This window comes from Thermobia domestica, chromosome 9 (genome assembly GCF_964235325.1).
Source record: "Thermobia domestica chromosome 9, izTheDome1.hap1.1, whole genome shotgun sequence".
Taxonomy (NCBI): domain Eukaryota; kingdom Metazoa; phylum Arthropoda; class Insecta; order Zygentoma; family Lepismatidae; genus Thermobia; species Thermobia domestica.
Genome location: NC_137462.1, coordinates 235,657,325 through 235,685,190, shown reverse-complemented (window position 1 = coordinate 235,685,190; position 27,866 = coordinate 235,657,325). Strand labels below are relative to the sequence as shown.

The following is a 27,866-nucleotide window of genomic DNA, read 5'->3' as shown; positions in this document are numbered from 1 at the left end:
AAATATGTTTCAGAATCCTGAGGTACTCACGAAGCAATTTTTATAGAGGGAGTTTGGCTACGGGCGTATAATCTGAAGTACTCACCAACTACTTCTATAAAAGTTGTTGTGGAAGTACCGCAAGATTCTGAAACATGGATATTTGGATAGCGCACATACTAATTCCTAAGTGAAGTCTGACCCGACTACGGTAGGTCCCATAGTTTTATGCTATGGACCTTTAAAGTTCATTTTTTTCATGCTTTCGGCAGCCTATAACTGCGAAAGGACGCATTTGTGCACCCAGATTGGTTTATACTTTTTATCTTATCTTGGTGTTAGGAATCACCTCCCAAACTTTGTCGGTATTGTTTTGAAACGCCCTTTATAATGCACACTAAATGATAGTGTAAGGCACTCATCATTTCTGTTTTCTTTGGATAATTCGATGTTCTTTGTTAAGTAGCCCTCATTTTCCACTCCAATGAAGGAAATGTCTTGAGGAAACAGGCAAGGGCTGTTCTAGTCTACACAGAATGACAACTGCCAACGCTTTTTAAACGTCAGGTTTAGTAGGCCAGGAGAAATTCCTCCCGATCCGCGTCATAAAATTGACTGTCCGTATATTGCCCTCAGACTCTTCGACAATCCCTAAAAAGAAAACAATTAGTTGATCATAAGATTGAGACGTCAATAGGTTAAAAACAGATACCATCCATCTTGACTTGACTGAAGTTTTACCTCCGGCTACCTGACAGCCCCAAATCTGAACTTCCGCGAAACACTCCTTAAATGGGCTAGGACCCACCAGCCAGCCTTTGAGTGTGAATGATACGTGGTCAGCGTGTCGGCTCCTACGGCCGTTGTGATGGTCTGCGCAATCAGGTTTCAGTACATCTCTACTCAAATGAGTTTTTCAATTGCCTCACTGTGCGAAGTAAACACCATTATTTTTTGAGCTTCCACCGGGAAACAAACCCAGAACCACGCACGAAAGGCGAGCGTACTAGTCACTAGACCATAAACGAGCTTTATTTCTATCAATATATTGAAAGAACAAATATTTGGAAGAGCATGAGCATAACAAACACTAGGATTATCATCTCCGTGAACTTGTCTCAACACCGTGGATTCCTTAGTTTTCAGATAGACATGGAGTTGAGAAAATCGAATATAATTTATCTTTACCGGCCCACTTTTTAACCAGTACGTGTGAGTAATTGTGTACGAATTTTCTACGTTAAGGCGTAGGTTCCTCAAGGGAAAGAAGGTATTTACCATACAAATACATTCAGTAATAAATACCATGGTGTTGAGTGTCAATTAATATACGCACCTGCTTTCCACACACAAAAATATTTTTCCTATAGCTTTTAACACATGCACACAACTTTTTCTGTTCTTCAATCAAACATGTCTGCCTTGTCTTCTTGTGGGTGTTGCCAATGTGGACGACCATGCTATCTGTTGAGAGCAATGATAATTTTTCCTATTGCCATGGAGTTGAGACGAAATAGAGGTGACAGAAACGAAGCATAGTTAAGCTTTCGAAAATAATCGTTATAAAGGTTTACTTTCCACAAAACCGAAACATTGAAGTGTTCTCTTCCATTTAATTACCATTAAATGATGTTTGATTTGCGACTTCAGTTGTAATTTATTGATTAAAACCAGTCAACTGTAGTCTGTGACAGCCCACGGTGTTGAGAAATTGGGTAATAATTAATTTTTTACGTATGTTTCGTGTTATATTTGCAAACTGTTATACATGGCATACCTACTTTGTGACGGTTACTACCAAACAAAATAAAAATGAGATGATTCTTTCTAGTAGTAGTTAGAAGAAATGCCCGTGACAGAAAATTTCCCTTTTTCGTGGAATCACCCATATATATATATATATATATATATATATCATTATGATATTAAAAACAGTATGTGGTGATCATGCGTACGTGTTAATGGTACATCTAAGTGGTACTTAATCTGGTCCTGGAATTCCTCCATCTGCCGTCTGAAATTTGAAAATTTTGAAAAAAAAAAAAAAAAAGTTTCTTTTTTTCAAAGTGTTCAGAAGTATTGGACTTACCTGATAATTGGATATCGACATTTACCAAATTGATTATTTCTTTTTTTTTTTTTTAAATCACCTATAATTTTGGAAAAATCTCACCAATCTTAATTCAGAATAATTTTGAAAGTTTAACAGAAGCATTAAACTTTTCGTTATATTTGGTTGGATTATTGGATGAAGTGTTAGTGATAGTTTATACAATATACAGTCATATTTAATTGGATTTTCGATCTTGGTACTGAAAATTGAGACAAAATATTCTGCTTTCAATTTTCTTTATTGGACGATACCGTGGAATTTAGTTGCATTTTGGATATTTAATAAATTTTCGGCTTACAGTATTTAGAAATTAATACAGAATTATTTGGCTTTTCGTGTATTTCTGTTGGACAAGTATCATTAATTTTAATTGGTCACAGAATTAATTTATCAAAGTTAGTGTGTGGACTAAATTGATGAACAAGGAAACTACTAAAGTATATACTCTTTCATTTCAACGTTATAAAGTTATTTTTTTTTTTCTCTTTGGGTAAATGTTGAAATAACAATGGATGAGATCTTATGCCTAACTGTCGACGAGAATACTAAATGTTTTGAACTTTGAAGGCTGTGATTTGAAGTATTAAAAAAATAAATAAATAAAAATAAAAAGAACTATTAAACAATTTTGCCACAATTGTAATGTAACTATCTAATATATTGACTCCTTTGTGCCAATCACTAGCAGTTACTCTCCGGTGAGGATAGATCATTTCGGGCCCATTTTTTTTTTCTTTCTTTTATTTGATGAATGTGTGAACTTGCTATATTTAAAATGTTTATTTATTTATTTATTGAACAATAATGATTATTTTTTTTTTTTTTTATTTGAACTTCCACAATGAACTTATTAACTACCATATTTATTTATTTGTTGGATGGTTATCACGATTATCTTATTTATTCACGATTAATTTATTTTATTTTGTTGTTATATTTTTCGTTGTTTTGGTATCCCCTTTTGGGAAATAAACCTTTGAAATAAAAATCTCAGCGTACATACTTATCATTTCTCTCAATAGCATCAGCACCTGTAACAATAATAATACCATTGTAGGTTGGTTGAAAATTTGATGTTTAATTAAAAAAAAAAAAAAGTGTTAATGTGTGATTTTAAGTTAGATATAAGTGATTTGGATTTTTTCCTTCTGATTGCGTTATTCGAAAGGGCTCGGGTCTTGTTGAGAAGGGATCTGAACTACTTGGCAGATGGATTTGTATGGTCATGGTAATCAGAATCGGATTGGAAATATAAATAAATTTTACATTTCTCATTTATTTATAAATCTTTAACATTATTTTATTAATTTCTGCTTATTTTCACTGAATCATTCTACCTCTTTGGAATTAAGGTTCTCGCTAGTATGACTATGCACCTCCACTGCCTCATTGGGCTTACACGGCATAATATTTAAATGGCGACTTATTATAAATTCTTTCGACTTTTATGAAGATTTATTTTATATAAAAAAATCCAAATGTGTTTTTCCATTCAAGCTATATTATTATTATTATTATTGTAGAGAAGCTATTTTTTTCTCATCACTTTATATAGAACATTTTCAGTCAGGAAGGAAGTTTTAATATTAACTCCATTAAACAAATATATTTGTAAAAGTAAACATTATGAAGTAAAATCGTTATTAAACACGTCTTTCCGTATGTTATGCAAATATGATTTAGCGTGTTTCTCGTTCCATAGTCAGTAACTCCTTGGTACGTGATCGAACTACATTACACTTGTTTCGTTACAATTGCTAGAAACATCCGTAAAACAATGCTTAGCAGCTCAAACAGACGAAACTAGTCAAACACCCTAAATCTGGTGGTTCTAGTATCTAGTTCTTAATAAGTGAAGATATTTTGTTCTACACCTCGTTCAAAACTTGAACACAAATTATACAAGAAAAATAAACTTACCTTTTGCCTCCATGTTCGTTACTTTAACCGAGTATTTCTTTCCTCTTTGGAAATTACATTAGTACCATATTTTTAAGTGTCATCGGATTCTTAGCCTTACATCTCTTACTGTAGTTCTTGTTTTCTTTTAAATAACAATTTGTAAGAAAATACTCCGTGATAGTTTGTGCATAAAACCAGCAGGCCTAGATTAACTGTAAACACAGGGACAACCATTTAAGGAATCAAAAACCGAAATTAAGTCTATGGAACTCTACAAATTATTCCTCAAAAGAAAAATCAAATATTCAATTAAAGTAAGAAACACGGAGGCACAAGTTAAGTAACTTCTCTTATGAATATATGTCCTATAGCTTCAGTAAATAGATATATTGTATAACTCTACTTACATAACAAGGTATCACAAGTACAAGGGGGAGTCAAATGAAAACCATAATTATTTTTTTAAATATTATTTATTGGTCACACAGGGTACAGAAGTAAATCACTTTTCAACATAATCCCTTCCTCGTTCAATGCAAGTCCGCCAGCGCTTCGGAAGAGCCTGAATACCTGCAGAAAAAAAGTCTTTTGGGCGACGGCGCAACCACTCGTGCACCGCGTTGCGTACCTCTTCATCGGAGTGGAACTTCCTGCCACCCATTGCTTTTTTGAGCGGACCAAACAAATGGAAATCGCTCGGTGCGAGGTGTGGGGGATGTGGGAGGAATTCAAATTTCAGGTCTGTGATGGTCGCAACCGTTGCACGCGCCGTATGGGGCCGTGCATTGTCGTGTTGCAGCAGCACACCGGCTGACAGCAATCCACGTCGTTTCGTTTTGATGGCAGGCCGGAGCTGATTTTTTAGGAGGTCCGAGTACGTAGCACTCGTCACAGAGGTTCCTCGTGGCGTGTAGTGTTCCAAGATGATGCCCTTTTCGTCCCAAAAGAGGGTCAGCATAACCTTCCCTGCAGACGGCTGTGTCCGAAACTTTTTGGGTTTCGGGGATGAGGAGTGGCGCCACTCCTTGCTCGCTCGCTTTGTTTCAGGCTGATGGTAATGCACCCATGTTTCGTCACCAGTGACGATTCGTGACAGGAAGGCATTACCGTCACGTTCAGCACGCCACAAAAGGTCTTCGCACGCATCAACACGTCGCTGTTTCAGTTCAGGCGTCAGTTGTCGGGGCACCCATCTTGCAGACACCTTATGAAACTGGAGAACATCATTCACAATATGATGTGCCGATCCATCACTCATGTGTACACGTGCTGCAATTTCGTCTATTGTCACACGGCGGTTTTCCAAAACGATGGCTTCAACGGCTGCAATGGCCTCTGGAGTCACTACGCGCCGAGCCTGGCCGGGGCGTGGAGCATCGCCCACAGACGTAACACCATTTGCAAATTTCCGGCACAATTCATAGATTTGTGGTTGTGACAAACACGCATCTCCATACTGAACCTTCATTCGCCTAAAAATGTCAATTCGGTTTCACACCTTCACTTCGCAAAAACCGAATCACAGAACGCTGCTCCTCGCTGGTGCATGTGGCTAGTTGGGCTGCCATTTTGGAACTGTTGTTGCGCCGGTGTATGTGCATCTGCCGGCTGCTGCCACCTAGGAGGCATCCGGCATACTATCGTAAACAGGCATGCCAACTTACAGATCACTTGCGCCATGTGCGGATTTTTATTTCTACTTTTATGGTTTTCAGTTGACTTACCCTCGTATTACTTGAACATTATTTGTTTGATGTTAGCATTTGACATCTCGCATGAGTATGGAGCTTTCTATTGTGTTGGAATGTTTTTCCCAAGTGACAAAATTACTTTACAAGAAAGAAAGAAAGAAAAAAAAGTTGAATAAAATTTGAAACCTAATAAACTGCGTAAGAATTCAGTAAGTTAACCAGAAAAATCAAGCTGAGAACTGGTAAACGATTTTCATCTTAGTGATTCTCACGGCACTCTCTCATCCTAGTCTGACTGTTTATCATATTGTTTAATTCACTGTGATATTCTGTGGTTTCTATCTTTAAACTATTTTGATACGAGAAATGTGTTGTATTAATTTGGAAATTGATCTGTTCGGAATATTCTTTACACAATTACTGAAAGATAACTTCATATTTTCACAATGCTTTCGATTCAATGTACATATTTTTGTACTTGAGGTGAGGGTAGGCGTCTTTGAAACTACTTTCGTCTGAAACTATTTTTTTTTCTCGCATATGGATCAAAACTATATCAATCAATCTCCTCAAATAATTCAAAGTTTGCACCACTGTTACGCATTGAACATATTTTTGTTCATTATTGTGCAGTCTCTTCTATACGTAATAACATGACGTTTGCCACTTGAAAATAAGTGCATACCAAGTAGGCAACATTACAGAACTTACAACATTGGTGATAAAGTTTTCGTATAGCTTTAGTATATATAATTTTACTAAAATTTCTTGCAGATTGCTTAAATACATTTGAAGTTATCAGAATTATTATGAAATTTTACTATTATCTGTATTCAATTTCTTAAAGTCTTTATTGGGTATAGGTCCAATACAACAGCAGATACAACTTTGGACAATGTTACACCTTCGGAGGGGTTAACTAAATCTGTTTTCAGATTATGCAAACCCATTTTATAGTTTTAAGATAAATCACCTTCAACGTCCTCTTTCATAATATGAAGGGATAACTCAACTCAAAAGTGCATCTTTAAAGCCAATCTACTACTAGAACTGATGTTCTCTCCCTCTAGTAATTAAGGAGTGTACACCTTTTGTAGCTTCCCTTAACGTATCTTTCCAGCCGAGTATTCTCCCGAGAACGTTTTCACAGTATTTGAAAATAGGCTTTTATCACTCCTATCATTTTAGACACGAGAAAATATACGATATTCCGAAGTATACACCCATCTTATTTTTCTCGAAGGTTTTTAAATTAGTTTTCCAGACCATATATTTTCCCTTCGTGGTGCTTTATATACGCTCTTTACGAATATGAATTTCTGAAACGAAGACCAATATTAACCACCCTTACATGTTTATCTCCAGATGTAGCCAATAAACCTAATAAAAGACGAAGAACGTCATCTACACTGAATTTTGCAGTAAATCACTGTCTCCTTATATTCACACTTTCCCTTTGGGTTTTATCTAATGCAATATTAAACATAAACATGTTGCACAGCTAAGGTGTCTCTAAAGCAGATACCAATTAGTAATTTTGCATTGGTTCCGATCTACTCTCATCGGAGGAGTACCACATGACCCTGTTCTTTTTCTGCTATAATACCTTGCAGAAACTAATCACCATTCTTGCCTTCTGAGGTATGGAGACGATATAAAAATCAATAAACTTTTTGTATCTTCTTTCGACTTGCCAACTTCAACAAGACACAGCCAGCCAAGTTGTGTGTTCTTGTAAGGAAATTACACTTCCTTTCCAAATGTGAACCTTAATGGCCCACACAAAATCAATTACTGTCTCAGCAGCTTCTCGCTCCTATTTCATTAAAGAAATCAAACTGAGCAGATCGCATTTAGTGTCTTGATTTGCGTTTGTTTTTTAAGAGTTTTGCTTCAATGTGTGTTGTCATTGAATGAGAATCTATCATCTCTTTGTATCACAAAGAAGGCACACAAATTGTTAAGCTTCATTCGCCGGAAAATTACTTTTCAATTCGCGACATTCACAATTGTTAATCTATATTCTACTTTTGGTCGACATGCGAGGGGGTATCAAAACGTTCGTGCAATCACCTAGAAAGTGACGAACTACGGACACCCTCGGATACGCATTCTATAGTTAAGTCCTTGAATCTTAACCACACAAATTCTAGACTCGTTCGAACATTTTTCTTTTAAGGTAAATCATTGAAGATGTGATGATTGACATGCCTGAGCTATGGAGCTCATTAAGTTTTCCCATCTTCTGGAGAAAGCGGCAAAGACGATCCACGAAGAAATTAAATAAGTCTTGTTGGATACCGTCCCATCCTATGAGATGGTATCCAAGGGGAAACGGCAATTCCAAACTAGCAACATGACCACCGCGGACGCCTCTAAATCTGGAAAACCATCTTTCACTGAAGCCATCTTGACGGGAAAATTCACATCATAAAGGAAGGCAAGAGAATACCCATTGTATGTGCAACAGCCGCAGTGCCGCACTTAGGAGCTCGGTGCCTTTAAGTACTTTTGCTGTCGGCGCCCTCAATAATTACATGTTTCTTGGCGGGTCCATATCGGTATATTGAAGGGTCAAAGAGACCACGCTGGCAGTAGAAGATGAGCATGCGATATCATTACTGCGTAGATTCGGAGCGTTTCTAAGTTAATGTAGATGAGAGTTCCTTGCTTTCGTATTTATTACTGCATAGATTCAAAGTACACGGCGCCTCTATCAAATGTACAAATCCTCTATTTACTCTTGATTTTTTTAACTTTTCCACACGAAAAAAAAATTAAAATATTAATTTTTAAATTTTGCGCTCTAGACACGGGCCTAGTTGGCCTAATGGGAAATGCGGCATTGGCAATAGATATAAGTTATGGGTGTACCTGGAATATCATTCATATAGCTGCATCTTCAGAAAGTGCCAGCAGGGTGGGTGCCACGACTGCCCACACCTTTCCATAAGAAAAATCGCAAGCATGCTACAAGAGAAATGTTGCATCGCTGTGAGGTGGTTCAAGATGACTTTTCCGGCAAACTAGTGGCAATGGATGAAAGTTGGATTTATCTTTGATGACTCAGAAACAATGGAAATGTGCAGACAATTGAAACATTCCTCTTCCCCCGCCCGTAAGTAGGCACACGAGTACGGAAGTCTGAAAGCCAAGGTGATACTTTCCGTTTTCTGGGGCTGTGAAGGGGTGATCATGACAGATTACCTACCACAAGGAAAAACTTTTGCTAGTACTTCTTAGCCCCATCTCCTGACTAAGTTACGAGAGGAACTGAAGAAAAAATGACGTGGATTGGTCGCAACAGGGGTGTTGCTGTTGGCAGACAATGCACCAGCTCATTCCGCCCATGCATCCATGATGGAGGTGGTGGGATCTAGACACGAAATATCGCCCCACCCCATACTCACCGGACCTAGCACCAAGTGACTTCTTTCTCTTACCAGAAATGAAGTGTCCACTCAGGGGACGCCATTTTGACAGTAGGGATGACATCATTTCTGAGGATGAATTATTGTTTCAAAGCCAAACTGCACACATTTACAAAACGGGCTTACGGAAAGTGAAGAATCGCCAGCAAAACTGTTGCTAGGCACGGTGACTACGTACACAAAGCCATAGTGTCGTATTTCTCCAGAGTGGATTTCTTCTAGGTGACTGCACGAACTTTTTGATAGCCCTCATATTTTCCTGTATTGCAGTACTGCGATACTTTTCCGGTTCCCCTATCATTTCAATAAAGTAGAGCAAATAGAACGTATTCCAAAACTTTTCATCAAGTACCTTCGCCTATAAACAAATTGAATATCATAGTATTAAGTTTGTAAATCTATACAAAATAATTAAATTTAAGTACATTAAACGATAGGGAAAAAATAACCTTTTTCAGCAGAAGAGTTAAATCGGAAATCAACTGTCTTCGTTTGCTGAACAGGCTGAGCTTCCAAGTACCAAACCCGTGCGTCCACACAGCAAATCTTTTCTACTCCCATCTTCACCAATGAACACGCATGAACGTTTACATGTGATAATTATATTGAAACATTTGTATAATTATATTGTCCGTGTTAGTAATGTAGATCTGCTTTCTGCTTTGGTTCTGATTATGAACTTATGAAGAAAGAAAAAAAAAACTAGTTTTGTACTTGTCGAAACAAAGTAAGTTTTCTCTTTCTATCCTTCTCTTGAGATTATAAAAGTAACAATGGTTTTCTTTTGTGTACATATAAGGTTGTTTGGTTTATAATGAACCAATATTGAAAGTTACTTATCTTATAAGAAACCTCGCTCCCGCCATCCATGGTATTATATTCGACCGCACCAATATTGGACTATCGGCTAACACCGAGGTTCCCATTGGTACAAAGTTCGGCGAAGCGTCGGCAAGGAAATCTGGACCCAGTCCTCCCTGCAAGCTTTCCAGAGACCACCGAGAGTATGCATACGCCGATGTTGGAGACGTTTTCAACAAGTCAAATCCGAAAATACATTGAACTGGCACCAGGGTTCTTCACAAGAATGTTTTAAAACTGGAATTGCTAATTCCCGTTCCATTTTCTTATAAAAGCGAGGCATATAGAGTACATGAGTATTACTGGATCTGTTGTTTTGATATTGCAAGTTCAGCAGCATTGTAACGGTTTAGTGATTATTCTTTTTTCTTTTTAATTGAATTAGACTAATTCGAATTCGACATTAGGGAAGAATCCTGGAACCAGGGACATCAATCAGTGGCCATGGATCATGACCCCAGAAACCATAAGTGTGGGCAGGGTGGATAAAAACCAGGTGCCATGGGTTCTGGTTCAGAGACCATAAGGCAGGATCCTAGGGAGCTAGAGGCCATGGCGCCCAAGAAGGTTACTTGAAGCCAGGGGATCACTTTCCTGTAGTGCTCTTCTTATTAATTGAATAATCGCTTTTTGCATAAAACGTTCTATATTGCTATAACCATTATGCTCTCCTAAAGTTAATCTGCACCTATAGAATATGTTTTTTGAAGGTATTAGCAAAAAGACAGGGTGATATGTAATGCATTTCAAGTGAGCTCCTCTATTATAAATCTGCACATTAACCATTATTTCATCCTTCTACGAGAATCTAATTTACAATACTACACTTTAACGGTATTAACTTCAGAAGTTACAAAATTAAAAAGCAACAATTTGCCAATCAACAAGATTTAAATTTTGAATCAGCATTAATACATCAAGAGTAGTTGTGAACCTTAAGGACTTCACAAGTTTATTATCACATAGTATTAGTAATTGGTGCCTGAACAGACACGCTTTGTGTGACATTTGTCGAAATAGATTCACTTGACTTTATATCCTAAGCATGTAAAATTCAAACTGTTATCTGAACACCGAAATGAAAGGACAAGACTCGTCATGCACTGACCAATTATTTGTTTAATTCCAATACAATTGAATGTTTATCTTTCTTTAAAACATACAAAGGTGTTATTTAAAGTAGTGGATATAAATCCATGCCGACTCCGTAAATGTTAAATTCTTGTTGCGGAAGACATTTAATTTACTGATTACCAATTATCGAATGTCTCACAAATAATGCACACTTGCATAAGCGGCAACAGTGAACACAGTCTTGTCAATAAAGAAAGTAAATCCAATGATTGTTCGACCAACGTGAAAGCCTGTTTAGAGTGAGTTGTAATTGTCTAGCACCAACGTGGCGATCAGAGGAGCGGTAATAATTTGGCACGTCGTCCATGTACAATATTCCATGAAGGGCCCAATATCGCCCCAGCAAAGAGAGTCCCAGTTAAGACACTGCCTTGTGGAAACCCGGTACATCAATTATTTATTGATTTTATAAAGGCTTACGATTCTATTAGGAGAAAAACATTGTACAACATTTTTGCAGAATTTGGAATATCGAAAAAGCTATTTAGAGTAATTAAGATACGTTTAAATGAATCCAAAAGTAAAGTCCGAGTGGAAAAGTTCTTGTCCACTTCAGGCCTCCACGTCGAGAATGGCCTGAAATAAGGAGATGCTTGTCGAGATTATTATTCCACTTTATTTTGGAGTATGCTATAAGGAGTAGAACCAAGGCCTAGAGCTAAACGGTATTCACCAGGTTATGGAGTATGCTGATTATGTAAATCTAATAGGAGACGATAGGAGAACAATAAAAAGGAACGCAGAAACCTTATTAAACGCCTGCAGGTTTAGAAGTAAATGCAGAAAAAACTAAATACTGTACATGGAAGTTCGCTGGGGTTGTAATACTGCAAATTATGGATGCGTCTAAGTGAAAAATGAAATGAAATCTTTAAGTTTTACGTCCCACCGTTATGCTGGTTAGGCTAAAGGAGACTGTGATGATGAGATGAGTGAAATGGTGGAATGAAGAAATTGGGAGGAAACGGGAGAACATCGAGAAATCCTACGAGCACGGTGTTTGTCCACCACAAAGTCCACACGGCGCGAGCTGGGATCGAACCAGACCCCAAGCACCGGAGGTGAAACGCTCTACCACTGAGCCACCGCCCCTCCGGATGCGTCTAAGTATCAAATAATACTTTTAATAATGTAGATACTTTAAAGTATCTGGCATCAATATTAACAAACCAAAATTATATCCATGGAGAAATTTAATATCGATTGAAAGCAGGGAATCCGTGTTATTATTCAGTTCAAATCTTTCGTCGTCGCGAATTCTGTCGAGGAATTTGAAGCTTAAAGTATATAAACAATAATCATGACTGTTGTTCTGTATAGTTGCGAAACATAGTCACTTACTTTAAGGGAAGAAAGCACACTGAACGTATTTGAGAATAAAATCCTGAGACGAATATTCGGACCTAAAAGGAACGGGAATGAGCAATGGCAAAAACGTCATAACGCGGAACTTTATAATTTATACCCTTTACCAAACATTGTTAAGAGTTACCAAATTCAGGAGGCAGATCAAGTTTTAACTGGAAGTCCAACCGGAAAACGACCATTAGGAAGACCTAGGACCAGATGGGAGATCAGATGAATCTCGCAGAAATAGGAAAACAAAGTAGAAACTGGATCCAGTTGGGTAAGAATAGAAGTCATTGGAGAGGCTTTATGAAGCGTGGCAATAAACCTCCGGGTTCCATTGGCCATAGAATTAGCTCTTTTACTGTAAACAAATATTTTGTGAAGTATAACGGAAATTCAGAAGGAGCCTTCTTTGTGAATTTCTAAATATTGCTTGATGGAGGGGAAGAATATATTTAATTTTTGGGTCAATCCATGCAAAGTGATCGAGAAAAAAGAAAAAAATGCTCCTAGACCATCTTCAAAAAACTAATTTTTTCATGAAAGTTTATCCTATAGCAGAGTACTTCAAAACCACAATCAATTATTTTTTACAACATCCCATGACGACGCAGCGACTATCGCCATTTTGTGTTATTCCATTTTAGGTGTTTACGTTGTCTTGAACATCTCAGCATGTATTTGTCCCACGAAATTGAAAACTGCTGGACGTCTCCAACTCGTGCAGAGCTAAAACTTTGATCTCAACATTTTTGCCTAAAACCACTTGAAGGGGGTGAAACCAGGGTCTACAGTAGCAACATTTTTGGACATTGAAGACATGTTTGGGAAGGGGAAACAACTGATGTAGAGGTCTGAATTTGTGTGCGCATGTAGTCCGGGGTCATAAGTTGATACCCAAAAATTTACAGACCTGTAGCTACTCCCAAAGGCCTGAAGAAAAAAAAATCGTAAAGTTTGGGAATTCTGCCAATTTGGCATGTTTCACTGTCCTGTATCTACAATGGGCCTGAATAAAAAAAATCTGAAATTTTTGGAATAGTTAGTCCTTTAGTATACCATAACACACAACAAAACGCGTTTTATGTTTTTGAACAGAAAGGAGTCAAAGTAATAAGGAATGACGTCATACTCTAGGTGTTATGTTCACAAATTCAACTAGAAATTTGTTGTGAAGTAAAATAAAGTAGGATGAATGGTTAGTCCAGTCAAGACTCTCAAGCTCGTTTCTTTCCTCTAGTTGTAACACTGTCTTATCAGACCCACAGCACCACTGGTGAAGAATGCCGCTATCAGCAGAAGGCGAGGAAAGTCAAAATGCACACTTGACAAAAGTCCGTAAATACTCATTGCTCTTGCTGCTTGCTATATGGACGATACTCAATCATGTTTATTGTTGTTTTAGTTGTCAACTCTTGCCCTTTCGTTTGATCTACATTAAGTCAGTGAACACTTACTCGTAAACACATGACTTGGGAATGTAGATCAAAGGTAAGGACAAGAGTTGACAGTTAAAACAAGAATAAACATGATTGGATATCATTCATATAGCTGGTTCCACATTGCTATTGTAAAACAATGTAACACATTACTTACAAATATGTGGATCCATTAATTCTCGAACACTTCTATGGCTGCAGATCATGACATGGCCTTGAGACACTTAAGTTTACCTCACTTGATTGTGGTTAATGACGGAACTCGTTCTTACGAGGTTTAACTTCGCCGGAACTATACGCCTCTCAGAAGTAAGAACATATTTCAATTATTTACTCACTGGTATAATAAAATATTATTACAAATTTCTTATATAATTTTTTCACAAATATGAGGATCCATGTTCTCAATCGGCACAAAATAAATCTGCCGTAACGACTCGAAAAAATTGGAGACTTTCAAATATTGCTAAGTTCGCATGCAAAAGAGGAATTGTATCGTAGCGCGGAAGCCTGAGGAACCAATGGCAGAAGACTATTAAACGTGATTAAGACGTAGGTGTCATGTGTAGTTGTTCAAAGCCACTGACTTTAAATACGGTAGAACGTGGGTATAAGAACAGGTTAACCGCTGCAGATGGTGACCCCAAAATAAATAAAGAAACGGATACATAAAGAGAATCAGACGAAATGTCAGCATCAGTGTTGTAAAATTTCCGGGGAAATTGGGAAAATAACAAAAATCTCTGTATTAGGTTAATTTTACTAGTAATGAAACCGTTTTCTTTTTACGAACGCGTGAAAAATGTTGAGAAACTTTAATATTGCGAATATTTAAATAAGAAGCATTCAAAAATAAAACTGTTGTAATTATTCTTGAAAATTAATAGTCAGCACTAATTTCCTTTATGTGCTTTTCAGTCGTTTATTCGTTGTTGTGCATTAATTACAGAACTTTTACAGTAGCATACGAATCTACCATCAGGAAGCGTTTATGTTGCAACAAATAGGGCCGTTGAATGAAACTGAGTTCTTAACGTGCTCTTTGATCTGGTGAAATCTTGTTAATTTTAACCGAATTACTTCTTAATTAAAGAGAGCAGTAGGCAAATTTCACTAATACTCATGCACTAAAACATTTAATTACTATTAATATTCTAACATAGACTTTTATGTAATACAAAATTTTGTATGTAAACAGATACTTATTTTCTAGTGCCATAAAGTATCTATTTATATAAAACGTATAAAATTATATTTTTCAGCTTTTGCAAATATTTCCGAAAAAAAAAAAAAAAAAAAAGATTTGTTTCTAATGTGTTCAAAATTTCCCGGAAATTTTACACAGCACAAGAGAAAATACATATCTCCATAAAATATATATTTGATTTTAACATAGGGTATTATTTAAAACGATTCCGGCCCCGATATTTTGTATCTTTTGCAACCGTAACTCCATTTTATCACGGTACTAACTTTAAGTCAGTGGTGCACATACAGGGTGTCTACTAAAATTCCCAAATGAAATGTCGTGACCTTTTCCTTCCCAAACCATAAAATTTAGTTAACATTCTCAAGAGCGAATTTGGGTAAGAATTGGGCCGAATTTTCATGCATGCGATAGATGTGTGGTTTGTTTGCGATTTGGTAGCATCTAAAGCTGACCATAGATATTCTTACTTATATTTTCACAGATAAAAAAAATTCGTGACCCAAAAGCTAAATTTCGTGACCAACAGACACCCTGACATATATTTCTTGCCACAAATTTTCCTTATTCTAATACAAGAAACATAAGTACTCAATAATCTTAACTAGTAAATATAAAATAGTTCCCATTTTAAAAGCATAATGTAGTAAAATATTCGAAAATTTCAATTTTCCCCAAACTTACCGTTTTTTTCCAAGCTCGGAGAAAAGACGGTAAAAGACTTTTTTTTTTTTTTACCCAAATTTTCCGGTTTTTCCTAGGTCTTCACAACATTAGTCAGCATGGACTAAGAAAGAAGGTAATAAACGTCATCACAGTAGGATGAGTAATTATGCAGAGAAACAAGTTAAATTGTAGAGTATATGAATTCATGTATTGATGCGATATTATATAAACAGGCAACAGAGCGTAATGTGTAATAGTGTTTCAAACCCACTGTGTTACTATCGGTTAAAAGGGAATTATCGTGGCCCCGTACCTTTCAACTTTTTTTTGATTTAAAATAAAGATTACGATGAGTTGTGTTTAATAGTACCACTTATGATTTCTAGAAACAACCGCTTCAGGATCAAAAATAAACGATGGGACCATTTGAGCAATACGAACCAGTGACCGACTGGGACGAAATGGGTGTATTTCGATCCGTATTCACACGTATATGAATAACTGATATTCCATTTTCCCGAAAATTCTATTTTGACTCCGAAAATCAACGAAAATCAAAATTAAAATTTTCGGGGAATGGCATATCAATTATTCATGTACGTGTGAAAACGAATAGAATGATGCCCATTTTTCCCAGTCGGTCTGTGGTCCGCATTGCCGAAATGGTCCCACTTTTTATTTTTGACCCTTAATTTGACCTTGGAGCAGTCAGTTTCAGAAATCAAAAGTGGTGCCATTGGACACAGCTCATCAAAATCTACAGTTTAAACCCACAGAAGTCGAAAAAACACCGGGCCATGGTAACTCCCTTTTAACCTTACTATCTAGCCTAAGACGTATATGTTGTAATAATAGGAGGAAAAAAACAAATAAAACAGCAGAAACAAATGAAACCAAAACTGCATTTTAACCAAATGTGGTAGAGATTTACTTTATAAATTTAGCATGTTGTGCCTGAAGTGAGGCAATACTTTGATGTCAAAAAGCCATCCTTTGATCATTCTTGAAGGAATGAAGAAATTCCTCCTCCCAAATACACATGATAAGCATGTGTTCTTATGCCATATGAAGTCTTTTTCCACCATCCTTATTTATGCATATACCCACCTGCTCGCTATGGGACACCTTGCTTTGCACAATTGCATGGGACACCGTGCTGAATTTCTGTTCTGACAGATAGCACTTTTGCTTATTAGTGGCCACCCAGCATAGGTAGATCTGTGGTTTTCAGATGGTTCTAGTCTTACGCACTGTAATTTCTATATTTTCACACGCTGTATTTACACTCAGCACTACTGAATTGAATGTGCACCCATTAATGGAATTCTTCAGTTAAGAAACATTTTCTAAGAGAGTAAAAATTTAGCAGAATATCTATTGAAACAAAAATAAATAAATAAAAACACTCGTTCATGATTTTTGTAGCAGTCTCGAAACTATATCCTATATCGCACTGAGAAGGTTAAGGATTTACTGTTTTCCTTATTCGTCGATAGTACGTACGTAGCAGGGTTGGATGGTTTAAACCAAAAAACGAAAATGTCCTTATATGTATGTGTTTGTAAAATTTTGATGAACACACATTTGGGGCTTACCACGTTTCACTCCCGTATATTATTCATACTATACTCAGACCTAAATTCCCCATTCATTACTTAAAAGAGATTACATTACAAAAGCACCTTTATATATATATGTAACTTTATGAATGTTTCTTTTGTGGTTTTTCTACTCTGTTGTTATTGTTATGCAATTGCAATCAAAGGAAAATTCTAAATATTGCTTCGTTTTAATAATGTTCACTATTAATAAAATACATCAAAATGTTGTACTTTTTAGGGGCGTTCATACAAACCCCACGAGAGGCATTTATTGAAATTACAAGTATCTTTGGTATCTATTTATGTATAAATGGGTCAGAGCCAAAGTGGACTCAAATAATTCGTATCTTTGTTCACTTTTCTTACTGATATTTCTTTAACTTGAACTAATAAAAGTCGTAGTGAACAAACTTGGACTAAATTAGTTCTTCTGTACTCTGCAGTACTTTGAATTTGTCCATATGCAATTCTGTATAATGGTTTCACTTATGCAATTGTTTATCTTTTCGTCCTTCTGAAATGACTCTTAACAATTACATTAACAAGCAGGGTTGGCAAAAACCATGGTTTTTATTAAAAAAACCAAAAAAAAACGGTTTTTTTTGGTTTAAACCAGGTTTTTTTTTGGTTTAAACCAGGTTTTTATGGTTTAAATGATTTGCTCTATATATTCATATCATATATGGACAGAAATAAGTTTATTTCGCCTTAATGTTATTATGCAACAACCGGGTTATGCTGGAAGGGGTCACATAAGCTTAAAGCGGAATAAAAACCGCTTCTCGAGTTACATCCGAGAGAAATTGTCCTCCATTTGAACTCAGATCCAGGACTAATTGGCCACAAATGCGATACGTCTGCCGACTCACTCACGAAGGAATCCTGATAAAAAAAAAAAAAAAAAACGTTATACTGATCTTTACATGCTTCTTAATATAACTGTCAAGAGTCATTTCAGAAGGACAAAAAGATAAACAGTTGCACAAGTGAAACCATTACACAGAATTACATATGAACAATTTCAAAGTACTACGGAGTACAGAAGAACTAATTAGTTCTTACTTAACAACGATTTTTATTGGTCCAAATTAAAGAAATACACCGACTTAATCTGCATATCAATAAGAAAAGTGAATAAAGATACGAATTATTTGAGTCCACTTTGGCTCAAACTCATTTATACATAAATAGATACCAAAGATACTTATTTCACTAAATGCCTCTCGTGGGGTCTGTATGACCCCCCCCCCACGCACACACACAAAAAAAGTACGGCATTTTCGATGTATTTTATCAATAGTAAACGTTGAAACGAAACAATATTTAGAATTTTTCTTCGATCGCAATTACATGACAATAATAACAACTACAAAAAAATCACAAAATAAACTTGTAAAAAGAAGTTGCTTTTGTAGTATAATCTTTTTGAGTAATGAATGGGGAATTCAAGTCTGAATATAATACGAATAATATACGGAGTGAAACGTGATAACCCACAAATGTGTGTTTATCAAGATTTTACAAATACTTACACTTTTACGAACATTTTTTGTTTTTTGGTTTAAGCCAGTTGGTTTTTTTTGAAAAAACCAGCTGGTTTAAACCAGCCAACCCTGTTAACAAGTATGTAAAGATCAGTACAACGTACTTTTATCAGGAGTACTTCGTGAGAGAGTCGGCAGACGTATCGCATTTGTGGCCAATTAGCCCTGGTTTCATGTTCAAATAGCAGACAATTTCTCCCAGATTTAAGTTGAGAAGCGGTTTGGATTCCGCTTTAAGCTTATGTGATCCCTTCCAGCATAACCCGGTTGTTGCATAATCCGAAGGCGAAACAAACTTATTTCTGTCCATATGTAATATAAATACATAGAGTAAATTATTTAAACCAAAAAACTGGATTTAAACAAAACAAAACCAAAAACAAAAAGTCCTTTTGATTTTCCAATAAAAACCATAGTTTTTGCCAACCCTGGAACGTAGTTTGAAATACGTAAGAATTAAAGAATTTAAAGATACTAATTTTACGCAGTAATAAAACATAGATAAACACGTATTTAGGGAAGATAAAAGGAAGCTTGAAAACAAATTGGAAAGAAGAATGGGAACCAAACAAGAGGAACTGTAGGTACGGTATATTAAAGGAACAGCAAAGGGTTCTGGTCAAGGTTAGGCACACCACACTTTGCAAAATTTAAAGGTAAAATCCAATACTCTACATGGAAGGAAATGTACACAAGGAAATTTCTGCATGCGGCAGAATTAAATATTAAATAATATAGCTGTATTTTAAGTTTACAAGTGTAAAGTTACTAGTATAAAACCATTAAAAATGCTTTATGATATGCATGAGCTGATTCTATCAGATTGTACTTCCCGCCGGCAGAGTATCTCTGCACAATGAACAAAAGCTGCATTTATGTATATAAGTGTAGCAATACTAATGTGCAACCATTATAAGTTCTATTGGAACTCGTATCATTACGAAAACCCACGCGTTTTCCAAAATTGGTCGTCCGTCTCTAGCAAAACTTTGAAAATTTACAAGCAAGAAATGGATAATTTACTCGTTTGTGTGCTTGATAATATTTTAAGGAAAGGTGAAGTTGCGGTTATTCTTCTTTATAAGCGGTTACAATCATGGAACCATTTGGTAAGCGGAGGAAACTACTTCGCGCAAGATTATCGCATGGTAGAATTGTGGAAAAGTAACGAGCATTTCTATTCTGAACATGGATGCAGCGCAGGTGTAAAGAGACGTTTCAATCTGTATCCTTACGCAGAAATGAAAAATTACACTATTAATTTTAACAAAATGGATTAAGCTAACCCGACCCTGCCCTACTTTACTTTATTCTACCCTACCCTACTCTACTACATACCCTATTAAAGTGGTACTAAAAATTATCTTCAAATTTTTCATAGCTGTTATTAGGGTTTCGTCGAAAACTAGCCGGCAACCAATTACATAATAAATACCTACGCGCATACCCACCGTCGCTGAAGCGCCTACTTCATTCACAGTTCTTGCTGGACCACCAGTTTCGCTCTGCACGATTCCGTTAGGATAACATTCGTTCTTTTTGTTGGTTTGTTCTTACACTATAAACCACAGGTTGTGTTTATATGCAAACCGTGAAAGAATTGTAATTTTTCAACAACTGCTCCTGGTGACCTATCGAACTTGCTCTGTGCTAAGACAATGTAATGTCGCTCAGCGCAAATCTGTTGAAGAACATAAGGACTCAGGTTATCAGTGAAAGAATTATAATTTCTCAATAATTATTTGGACTAGAGTCCCTAAACTTGACGTGCACAAAGCAAATAATATTAGTAATACAACATTGAAAAAAGGTTCATGAAAGCATCATCCGGGGCCGCCAGCAGCAGAAAATAAGCTACTCCAGTTACCAAGGATTTATTGCAACAACTTTTACATCTGTATTATCCACAACTTACTAGTTAAATGAAAGCTATTAGGCCTGCATATGTACGGCTCTTAGATAGCTTTTTGTAACTCAAACTCCTGAAATGTTCTCATATTTTTAAACTGAATTATTATTAGTATTTGAAAATGATACATGCGTAGGAATTCTGGCATGACTTGAGCAGAGGGTTCTACCAAATTTTGAGATATTTCTTACATTTTCAGGTTAGGTTAGAGCTTAGAATCGCCCTACACCTATCACAAACGTCCAATAGGGTCCTAACGTACGAATCGAAAATTCCTGCCGTCTATTTCTACCCAAGGTAATAGTTAAGAACAGCTACTTCTCATCTCCCGTGCACGAGGATACATCTTACTGTTGCACTACCTAAACACCCTAAGTACAAGGGCAAGAACTCAGTCTATTACCTACTTTTTAACATCCTAGATAGTCAATGAATAATTCCTGAAAGTATGGCGTTTCTCGTCCTTCCCTAAATGGGAAGTACAGCTCCTTAACTATAACCCATTTTACGTATAAATTTCCTATTTGGTAGAACCGTCTGCTCGAGTGAAGCCGTAATTCTTTTGTGCCGAATTATTTTTATGCATTACAAATTTCATCTATACTATCACATAACCCATGACAATTATAGGCGAACTGTTAATGATAAAACATCACATAATCTCTGGCAGATAAAACTTCATACATTTGAAATATGACATGTCTATTATTCATTATTTACCTGTACCCAATATGGAATTCAGTGTCGGATTTTTCAGACTAAGCTATTGTAACTGCAATATATTGGCTCACTCGTTGCACAAAAATAAGTTTATTCTCACAAATTATCAACTTTGAACTTTCACATTTCCATGAATAGTGAACTTCACTCATAAATATTTACATACACCTTTCTTCTACACCGCAATCCAACAGGCTTCACATGATCGCGCCTAAATTTGTACACCTTCACCTTCAAATTAAAATTACAAAATAAGTGAAGATCGAGAGCTTGAACCATTCAAAAAAAAACACAATGCTTCAAACAAATTCACTTTCACTGTTACAAGAGTTTCTATGCACCAAAAATGTATCGAACTCATTCGTTGTATTCATTCTTTCTAAAAACGAACACAGCAATCTTTTGTTCAAATGGTCCGTTAATGATCTTTCTCTGGGAGTATCTGTGCGTTCTTCAATATTGCCTCCATTTGCTTCACTTCGATATTCCGTATCTTCTTGTCTTCTTTCAGCTGGTTTACCAGGCATTCTTTTGAGTTAAATAATACAAGGAAACGCAGAAAGCAACAGAGATAAGACAACACCCGCAATCTTTACGAGTCCTGTTATCTGTAAGATAATTTCTTCTTCTTCTTCTTTGCAGCTTTAATACAAGGTCCCTCACAAAATATCCGAGAATGTCATTGTAACATGGGCGTCTCTGGCGGGGGGTCAAGGAGGACGCGTCCCCTAATATTTTGAAGAATAAAGTATTTTATTCAAATTTAATTAATTTACTAACGACAGAATAACTTACAAACAATAATTATATTTATTTGGAATATATTATTAAGGCTGTGAAAGTATTATAACAGAGTTCTTTATATACCTTAGGGAGTCCATTAAGATAAGCAGAAAGGTAAGAAATGGAATTGAAGATAATAAACAGGTTGGACTAAGGAATACCATTTAAATTACTTTCTTTGATGTCCTCCCAAATATTTCATTCTATTCACGGAGAAATTAAATGTCGATTAAAAGCAGGGAATTCGTGTTACTATTAGGGATGGCCAAAAATTTTCGGATCCGGATCTTGCCGGATCTGGACCTAGATCCGGATCTCAGATCCGGATCTGGATCCGGATCTCGGATCTGGATCCGGATCTCGGATCTAGATCCGAAATTCGAATCTCAGATCTTAATTCGTATCCAAACCTGTATCTGAAATTGTGATGATAAAATTGAATATCTAAAATTCGTTAAAACTTTTTTTAGGATTCACTGATATAGTAGGTTGCTGTGCTTTTAAATGTTTCCATAACACGTTTGTGTTACCTTTGTTCTTTATTTTATTTTAATATTTACATGTTGCACTTTCTGTCGAAGTCTCTGTGGTAAAATGTTTCCCAGTTTGATTTCTTCCAATTTCAGAGTATAGTGAACTGTCTGAAAACTGATGTAAATGGTAACAAATTCTTCTGTTTAGCTCCTCTTCGAAACTTAATGTTAGCTTCACATTGAAAATATTTATTTTATTCTTAGAAAATAAACTTTCTTCTCTTTCTCATATACAAGTGAAATATCTTTTAGATAAGGCTCTTCTAATCGCAGGGATAGTAGACATAACAAACTCTTTATTAATAGTAGTTTCTGACTCACGAGTCCAACCACCAACAAATGTAATAATGAATATCTTTCACTTCGAAGGTACATACAACAAAAAAATAGACTGGTTGGCGTGGAACAACCGTAGATTTTTAAACATACACACAAGAATTTCAGGAGAGCGATATGGTTGTGTACGTTGTATGACTTTGTTACCTAACTTATGACTTGCCCTTCTGAGGTCGGGAGTTTGTTGAAGGAGTAAACATAAAAGAGATTTCTGTTATTTTTTCTTCACCCTCCTGGCTTCTTTAATCATATATTGCAGGACGTAACCAAAACATATCCATGCATCGTATCATTGAAGCGTTTTGTGTTTTCTATATTAAAGTGTTCAAAAATATTTAACATATTCGCATTTGTTCATGTGATCTCAGGTTCAATTCTCAGTGGGAACATACATGAGAAAAGTGAAAGCTGAAACAATATGAAAATAGTATATAAAAGTCAGGAAATAGATATTAAAACTTTAGCTATCTATTGGGACCGTAAGGCTGTAGTTAAATTAACCCACACGTTTCGTGAAGATATATTACGTCGTTATTGTTTATTTACTATAAGCTACCAGATACATCCTCAGAAGCCATTTTACACTGTAGTAATCAACAGATGAAAACATTGGAAAAGGAATGGAAGGAAGGTCTCCAGAGCCTTAGATCAAGGTACTAACCTAGCATTTTCCCAGTATAACTGAGGAACAACCCTGGAAAATCCTCAGTCAGGATGGCTGGTCTCCGAATTCGAACACGGTATTATCCAATTGCGAAGCAAGAATCCTAACAAGTAGCCTGAGCTCGCTCCGTATTATTATTATTATTTAATTAACGTAATAAATATACTCCATAGTTCTGGATAATCACAATAACATTTTAAAACATTTTTCTGACCAGAACAAAATGAATTATTTAATAACTATACGAGTTTTGTTACAGTTTCAAGGACCTAACGTCCTCTTCATCAGACATTGAGAAAAGACAGATGATTTCAAATTTCTGTTATTTTATTTTATATAAAGATCAATAGAATTGTAAAATTGCATTGACTATTAACATGTATTAACAATGTAATTATATGATATTGTTACATATTACAAATTTATTTTTTTTTTCAATATGTAACAATAAAATATGGTTTATTTACATATTTTCCAATCTTACGATTTTTTTCAACAATTTAAATTGTTTATTATTTTTTACATACTAATAAAATCAATATTTTTTTCCTGTCATCTCAAATATATTTAAAATCTTTACAATATCAAGCAATTAGATTCTGATTACGTTCTTCTACAAAGACAATTCTTCTCAGAGTATAAACACCTCATCCAGTTCCTTGCCAGGTGGTAAAGTGCCAAGGACCGACGAGACGTTACCACGTTGGATAGAAACGGATATGCGCTGTATTAGATAGGATGTGGAGCGAACTTCGCCGGAAACACAAGAAATGCGTCTTCCTACCTCCCTAATGAATTCTAGACTTCTTGCACCCCAAGCACCACTTGTTTCAATAGCGATTGGAGTGAAAACAAACTTTTCGAGAAGGTTGTTGTATTTTCTTTGCTTTTCAGCTTCTCTGCGATTAGCAACAGCTCCAGCGTTCATTACTGACAGAGGGAGACTTTAATGAGCGTATGTATCAGCGCATGTGAAGTCCCACAATAAACATTTACCTCTCATCCATGGAATCAGTGTCATCCCATCCGGTCGCTTTCCATCCGAACGACAGCAACCAGAAGGTTCCCGTATTGAAGGAAATCCAGCTGTGTTGAGGGCTCGTAGTATTATATCATTTACAGAGGAATGTCGGGCGAATCTACCAGCACTCTTCATGCATGAAAGGCCATGCAGTCCACGTTGGTTAACCTCATCCCCACAAGCTGGACAGCGATGAGGCTCACAAACTGCTAAGCCTAAACGTAAGGCTGCAGCAATTCGAAAGCTTTCATTTGACAAATGAAGGCCTAAAGGTGGAGAAGGTATCGCCATCAACCATGTACCCGCTTCGGGAGACGAGGCAGCAAGAAGCCTGGCTTTATCTTCTGGAACAAGAACAGATTGTAACAAATGATTATGTAATTGACATGCAATTGGTGTATACCAAGATGACTGATAACACTTTTTGTTAATCTCCGGAAGGCTTGCATCTGCTAAGTTTGCCCACTTATTAGAACCTTCTTGAACTGAACCATCTGGGTCCAAACAATAACCCTGTGGAAGGAGAGCTTCGATTAAACGCAGAGATCCGTGGTATGACTCTAAGAATGTAGGAATCGCCATATCCACAGCTCGTCGAATACCAAGACCGCCCAAACCAACAGGTAAACATGCTTGTATCCAAGAGTTGTCATTTAAGGAGCAGTTCAGAATTGATTCAAGGCCAGATCAGTTTTATTTTTATTTTTATTACAACGAAATATTACAATTAATTTTTATTGTATAATGACATATTTTTTTTTGAAAAGTAAATATGATATTTAAATAAATTTATTTACAAACAAAGGTTAGCTTTACAGTAGGAAAAATAAAAAAAATGTGAAATTAAATTGCCTTCATGTGAAGGAAAATGAAATTTTCTTGATATAAATATTAAAGATAAAATTGATACCTTCAAATCTTGATATTTAAAAATGCAAAATAATTGTTACTATACTTTTTTTTTTCTTCTGCCCCTATAATCACTTTATTCTGCACACATTGTTTTCAGAAATCTAAAGTCATTAAATAAACAATAATATATTTTTTTTCTCGAGAGTTTGGTGAGAGGAGAGTGATTACAAAAGGAAAATTTCGTCCAAAGCTTTTCCCGGAGGGAGAGTTCCTAGCATCGCTGCTACGTTCCCTCTTTGCACAGCCATACTTATCCTTTGTATAAGGTAGGATGAAGCTCGGGTGTCTCCTGTGTTAATAGCTATACGGTGTCCAACTTCATTAATGAAGTTTAGACCTTCCTGACCCCAGGACCCACAAGTTTCAATGGCTATGGTGACGAAGTGGTATTTGTCCAACAGGTTGCTATACTTTCGTCCTTTTCATATTCTCTGCGAGTTGCAACCGTCCCAGCTTTTGTCGAAGATGAAGGAAGATTAGAGGGGGCTAGGGCATCGGTACAAGTGAAATCCCATATTAAAGCCTTCCCTCGTTTCCAAGGCACCAAAGACATTCCATCAGGTCTCTTGCCATCAGAGCGACTACACCCCATTGGCTCTCTCACGGAAGGCGTTCCAGAGGATATGAGGGCTCTCATAATGAGATCGTTAACAGTGGAGTGTCGAGAGTATCTGCTAGCACTGTGAACACATGATAGGCCATGTATAAATTTCTTACCCACTAAACTTCCGCAAGCAGGGCACTGGTGTTGTTCACAGACATCTGCTCCCAAACGTAACGCACAAGCGATTCGAAAACTTTCGTCGGGAAGATGCAGCCCTAGGGAAGAAGATGGGATAGTTTGTAACCAGGCACCTGCTTCAGGGGAAGAAGTGGCAAGAAGACGTGCCTTATCTATATAAATATCTATATATATAAACAACAATTAAAATTATATAAATGAAAATGCTAACTAACGGCTGAGGAAGATATAAGATTTGCTGTCATCTGTCTTTTCTCAATGTCTGATGAAGAGGACGTTAGGTCCTTGAAACTATAACAAAACTCGTATAGTTATTAAATAATTCATTTTGTTCTGGTCAGAAAAATGTTTTAAAATGTTATTGTGATTATCCAGAACTATGGAGTATATTTATTATGATTTACCACCAAGTCTGAAAAGGAGGATTAACACATGGAAAGACAAAAGAAGGAAGGTAATATCGTATATGCAGCAGATAAATTTTTTGAGAAGATGTCTAGAAGAGGGAGTTACTCCAAAAGGTCTAAGGGTGAGGAAGAAAGGATTAATGTGTGAATCAGTGAGATTCAAGAAACTAGTAAAGAAAATTGAGAAAGAAGTAATATGGGATATCATAAGAAAAAGAACTAAGGACGTAAGAAAAAGTGAAGAAATGTCTAACCAAATTATAGAACATATAAAGGAAGGTCTCAGTATTTTTGTGAGGGAAGCAGTAATAAGAGAATTGAAAGAATGGGAAAGGAATTTTGAAGGAAAAGTAAAGATGAGATTAGACAACAAAGGAAGATTGTTAGGTTGGACAGGAGAAAAGGATAATAGAAACAGAGTGGTAGTTATAGGTAACATAATATTATCAGAAGAAGAGAAGAAGTGCTTAAGTCTAGGGCATAAATTTAAGGTTAAAGAAGAAGAAGTGGACAAAAAGGAATTAGTGTACACAGTAGAACAAGCAATAGCAGATATAATGGACAAGGAGGAGAGGGAGAAAATAAGGAAAAAAAAACATTATCGATCGTTAGACAGAATATGAACAAGAAAGAAAGTAACTTAAGGAAAGATGAGAAGGAAGGACTGAAAAGTCTAAGAAAAAGAAAGGACATTGTAGTGGAACAGGCGGATAAAGGAGGTGGATTGGTAATTATGGAGAAAAGGTGGTACCAAGAAAAACTAGGAGAGCTATGTGATCAAACATATGAGGAAGTAGGTAACAAAGACATGAAAGAAGAAGTGATGAAGAAGATAGTGCAAGAAGGTAAAAAAGAAGGGATTAGAAAGTTGATAAATGAAAAGGAAGGATTCCTATAATGAAAGGTTTTCCTAAAATTCAT

General features: G+C 36.2%; 1 protein-coding gene across 3 annotated transcripts in view; it reads right to left on the bottom strand.

Annotated features, from left to right (window-relative positions):
• Nucleotides 1-21,850, bottom strand: part of LOC145660621 (TIMELESS-interacting protein) — a 97,872-nt gene extending 76,022 nt beyond the window's left edge. The window contains exon 1 of one of the 3 annotated variants that reach the window (XM_081725903.1): nucleotides 21,548-21,850. The gene's annotated coding sequence lies outside the window, so the exon portion shown is untranslated. Of the gene's footprint in view, nucleotides 1-20,357; nucleotides 20,590-21,547 lie in introns of those variants that run through there. The other 2 variants (XM_081725902.1, XM_081725901.1) reach the window with 2 other exon arrangements.
• Nucleotides 21,851-27,866: the final 6,016 nt, after the last annotated feature.